We start from the raw sequence: 6,000 nt of genomic DNA, 5'->3' as shown, positions 1-6,000 counted from the left end.
TGCTGTTAAAGATGTGTCACCTGATACCTGACACTGGTGAGCTATCTGCTTCCAAGAGAGCTATGCATTTATTTTTCAATTCAAATTATCAACTGATATAAGGAGAATATGATTTTCCCCACTTGTGAGCTGACCTTTTTTTAGTGAGAATGCACCTTTTTTTTATTTCTTCCTTTATATGAATTCATACAGCGTATATTAGCAAATTAAAACCTGCCACCATCTTTCAGTTAATTCATCAAAAGCAAGGAGAATTCACCCTGGTGATTCACCATCTTGGCATTAAAACTACATATTGTTCTTTTCAGGAAGTTTCTCCTCTACAGGATACTTGTGATGCAATAACTAAGGTCATGGACTCATAGATTTTAATATAATATTTTGCAAAAGGAAAACAGAGCACATTTGAATACTGATTGCAAAAAAATGTGGACGACAACCTCTCAACTTTCACAGGGAAATGAAAACACAGCTTATTGTTGTTTGAACAATATGTCACTTAGAGAAGAGAATATTAAAAAAACCCTGCTGAGAAAAAAAAAATCCAAATTTCAATTGTTATTACATATATAGAGTGTAGGAGCAGTTTCCTTGCATCCCCTACATTTTTGTCTGAGACCATCATGAAGCCATCTTCTCTTGTCTGCTTTTATGCTGACCCATGTTTATTTTTAAAGAACCTTTGGTGTTGGAACATGAACATTTTGACTGTCTTTCTTCTGAAATCCTTTCCTTGAGGAGAAGGAAAATTTGCTCCTTTGAAAATTAGAGAGTGAATTTTCCAGGTGATTAACATTCATCAGAATCTCCTTAACATTTGCACATGAAGAAATTTGCCATTCACCTGAGAAGACTAACACATGAAGTGGTTTTTTGCATTCCCCTTGAAGTCAGTCATTGGCTTAAAATGAGAACTAGTGGGAAAAGATTTTTGTCTATTATGAGGAAAAAATTACACACTCTTCTGATCACAGATAAATAGCTTTATTACTATTATTATTATCATCCTTATGACAGAAACCTGAAACCCATGAACAGGAATTCTACCAGCAAAGCAAGGGAAAAAAAAAAAAAAAATCACTTTTCCCAGACAGTTCATTTCTACCTTTCAGAAATATAGATTCTGCATTCCCAGGTGTATACTATAATTTTCAGTAGACTTCATAAGTGATAAAAGATAGAAATAATGAACTCTGTAACAAAATATGCTATCAAGAGATACATCATCAAAGCGACAGGATAAGCAGAAAATCAATCTGTTGATTTCTGACCCTGAAATACTATGAGCAATATTGAAGATAGGAACTACAAATTAGATCAGTTTTGTCCTTGCCTCCAAAAGCTAGGCACAACTATGGCTAGGGATAATAGGTGGTGTGTTCTGGGCTTCACAAGAATCACCTTGATAAATGAGTTCAAAGCACTCCATTGACCCTTTTCCAAGAGGAAACAAATGAAGGGCCCTTCAAAATGTTTATGTGTTATTAAACACCAAGAACATAGATATAAATTTTATTGAAATAGCTATTTGTTATTAATCTCCAAAACTGTAATGAAGTCAAGCCACAGCAATAAAAATCCTGACGTTTTAACCCAAACAAAAATACAAGAACTTGTCATAGATTCATATTCCACCTCTCATACTTGTGATAGTCACGGGACCTAGTAGGTTGTTAGACTAAAATTAGACTTATCTCACAGGTTTGTTTTTATATTAAAGTGGTATTCAAACTACAAATAAGTGCCTCAAATATAAAATTTCGCATAATTGAATACTTAGATGTATTGAGAAGACCATATAGTTTTTATTTTGGTCCTAAACTTTAGAAAAAAACAGATTATTCATTTCTCATTAACTTTAGGGGTTTTTTGTACAAATTTTGCATGTCACTTCACATCTCTCCTTCCTTGACTTCAGTTTCATAAAGACTCAGAAAACTATCACTTATCTGTCTTTTGAAAATAGTGTTGAAATTAGCAGTGGGTTTGGATCTTCTGATCAAGAATTTATTGAAAGAAAGAAAACATGCTTACTATTTTGCATAAATAGAAACTGAGTATGTACAAACCAGTAATTGTACCACTACACTGACTGGACAGAGGATCACTTACTTCTGATAATGATCCTTAAATTTGGGTACAGCTCTGCCCCCACTGCAACCTCAGTCTCTTCAATGAAGTCATTTGGATCACTGACCTCACACAGCCCAGAAAGCATTGCCCCCTTTGGGCAGCAAGACACAGAAAAAGTGAACTAAAACAATGCAAGGAAATATAAATCTTATAAAAATATGTGTTTCCCTTTTTACAATCTATTTTAATCTATCTACAGTTTTTATTTTGCCGTTAGCATTGCCACTCATTGGTATGATTAATGTCAAATTGCTTGCTGTCACACAAAAATTAAACTGTGCTCATATTAATTAAGAAGGAATAAGTTTCAAAAGAAACTTAGCTCATCAGAGGCCAAACCAAACATTTGTTCTCAGTTACTGATTATTACAAGCACCAGTTTGTTCCCTGTGAAAGGAAATGTTTTCCAGTCTCTCTCATTGCTGTTCCACATGCTCTTACGTAGCCTTAGCTAACCTCCTGATTACTTTTAATTTACATTTAGGGACACCTAGTGGCTCATGTCTGATTTGCTCTGGAAAGGAGCAATTTCTCATTTCCAAATGAACTTCAGGGATCTCCAGATCTTACTTATTTCTCAAACCATAGCATAGTAAACACTTTACAAAAAAAAAAAAAGTACAAAAATACAGAAATGTATTTCATAGTATGCATGAAACATTTGAGACAACAAAAAAAAAAACCTGTCCCTTGTTTTCATTCTTTTTGACATTCACACCTAGAGAGTAAACATATCTCTTTTTTTTAATACCAGACAAAATGAACCTTAAGTATTTTCCCCCAGAAAATTGAATTGTATTCATCTTGTGCACTAAATTTATTACTGTGACCGCTGTATTTTGTCCTAAATACACATTTCAAACAGATGCCATTTTTCATTGTTTCATGTATGTTTGTAAGCATACAATCCTCCCTTTGAACTTTTGATTTAATGGAGTGCTTGAACGTAACCAGCTCTCTTGGTGTCAGTAGTATGGCTCTACACGTGAAAAAAAGGTGGCAGAACAAAGCTCCTACCAAAAAATTAGGTAAGGCTCAGTAATTCCTTCATCTCCACTCTTAAATGAAAAAAAATCCCTAAGCAAACAAACAGCTGGAGTTTGAGTACTCTGCTATTTAGCAGAATGTTTTCTAACCCAGTTAACCAATATAATCTTATGAGTCTACTATTAATGACATACACTGTAAATTTAACGCACCTTTTCTTAATGCTTTCAAAAATTCTCCATTCCTGGGATACTCAATGATTGCATTTAATCTGCACCAGCTCTGTACTCATATTTTTAAGATTGTAATCCTCTCTTCAGCTCACTTTAAAATGTTTGCATTCAAGAGAAGCCATGAAAGAGTAGTGAAAATCAAAACATCTGCGGTATCTTTATTTCCTGTATCTGTTAAATAAATACATAGTAAGTGCCTAAATTAATATTTTTAAAGGATCTATAATAGCTCAGCTTTTTCAGCCTTTTCTTTAAAAAAAAATAAATTTATACCCTAAAGGCACATTAAATATATACCCACAAGAAATCCAAATATTTCCAATTTCTGTAGAAAAACATAATAGATAATCTCTTTCTCCTGGATTCTCATGTCCCACAAAAGTATTAAGCTAGGAACTCTTATAAACAAATATATGTGGTCTTTCACAGGATCAAGAACACTGGAAAAGGTGTGGTCATGATACTTATTATGAGAAATTTTGAAACCGGGAAAATTTGTTACAAAAGTTCCCTTACATTTTTCCCCTTTCCACCTTTGCCTCAGAAGAAACACAAAGAATTAACAATAAAGCAAATTTATAGATATAATCTTGCAAGGCAAAAGTGTCAAGTGAGGAATTATAGCAAGGAAAAAGCCTTGAAAAATGTTTCCGAGAAGGACACAACAAGGAGTTTAGTTCTACGTGCTCCAAATGCCGTTAAAGTGCAATTCAAGAATAAGTCAGGTTTTGAATGCCGAGCAGAATGAAGTAAATAGGATTTTACCTTCCTCCCTGTTGGCACTTTGCTCCCTCTCCTGGCCAAAAGGCTGTATGACAGCCCTCGGTAATTGCAATAAATAAGCCGAAGCGGACTTATTACTCATATTTTAAAATAAATAACGTTGTGAAACTACCTCTTTGTTGGATCTAGTGTCTACATTTTACTTATTTTCGGGGAAAAACTCAAACAAAAACTAAATTTTGTAAATCCAATATGAAAATTATTAAGAGGTTGAATTCTGTATTACCAAACACTGCTCAGCTTTATTTCCACAGCGTAACAAGTACAGACGTATCTCACCCTTTTATCGGACATCAATTTGCGAAATTACATTTATTCTCATAAAGGTTTGCTGATTAAATCAACAGCATTCTTAGGTCTCCACAAGTCCAGCCAATGGTGAACATACCCATAGCTTATCTTTGCCAAACAATAGCTCCATTGACATGAAATGTGACATTTTTTCATCAATATTTCATCACATTATACATAAGATAATACAATAAATTCTCAGTACTTGACAACTATCCCGTAATGCAATCTAAGCTAATGCTGTTTCACATTTCAGTATGTGACATCTGTCAACAATGTTGTTAACCACTAATTGCTCTTATTCATCTCAGAAACATGCCTTGATTGCTAACTGAGGCCAGATTAATATTTTAGTTTATTGAAATTGCTTTGCAGCCCATTCAGATAACAAGGAAAATCTTTAAAAGAAGATGAAGAGAAGAAAACGAGAGAAATTAATTATTGGATGATGGTAACAACAGAGACTGAAATTATATGGTCTGAATGATTAATAAAATAGTGAGCCAACATTATTTTTTGTGAGAAGTAAGAATGTACCTATATAACTCCAGATAATAAGAAACAGGCCCAGTTCTTCACATTCCCATAGGTTTTTTTAAAGTTTTGAAGTGCTTTTCATTAATAGTTGTCAAAGCTTTCCACAATGGAAGTAAATGTAATTTTTAACTGAATTAGAGATGGGAAAAATAAACCAGTGATGGGCAAATTGGCTGCACAGCGTTTCCAAGTAGATGAACACTCAAGTCTGCAATGCAACATTGCATTTCTGAATCTAGCACTAGTTCACCAAGCCAAAATAAAAGTTCTTCAACAAAAAAATCTGAAAAACACTTTACAAAAGTACATTTTACCCATTCTGTTACAAATAATTAACTTTGGATAAAATGAGATGAAGTGGTGTGCAGGGCAAAAATTAAGAACTAGAACTAGAATGCAAGCATTCTGAAACAGCCCATCAAAGCAATGCCCAAGGAGTACAACTTAGCAATTGCTGCCTGTAGCTGTGATGCAGAAAATTCACTTTAGGAAAGAAGTCTGACTTCCTTCAGAAGAGATTTTTTCCATGCCTACATTGTTCCCATTCTCCACCCTTTTCCTTCATGTACATACTCATCTCTGGACTGCCCTTGCCCAATGCTGATTCACTGTGGATTTCAATTCAAGAATGTTCTGTAAACATCACAAGTTATTCATAAAAGTTGAGCCAAGGTAATCTTCTAGCTTGTTTTCATATGCAAACCCAGCTGATATCACAGTGGGTATGAGTTTGATGAGTCTGTTCATTCTGACTTCCCCATAATGCAGTCCCTTCCCAAGAACCATTGCCACAAAACAGGGAAATACAGAATACCTAATCTTTGCAATTTTATCTTCCTCTGTGAATCTTGTCTTTGCCACAACATTTTTAACTTAACGTGCATTTTTACTTATGTAAAAAATATTAAAGTGTTTACATGAAAAAAATATTGAACACAATAAAATAATCAAAGGATCAGATCTTTAACCTCATCTAATTACTCTTTTTATTAGTGCTATCGCCTATAAGGGATTTCTCAGTGGCGTAACAGCACCA

Source organism: Lichenostomus cassidix, chromosome 10 (assembly GCF_008360975.1).
Source record: "Lichenostomus cassidix isolate B80296 chromosome 10, HeHo_3.0, whole genome shotgun sequence".
NCBI classification, from domain to species: Eukaryota; Metazoa; Chordata; class Aves; order Passeriformes; family Meliphagidae; genus Lichenostomus; species Lichenostomus cassidix.
This window is presented reverse-complemented; position numbering follows the sequence as displayed.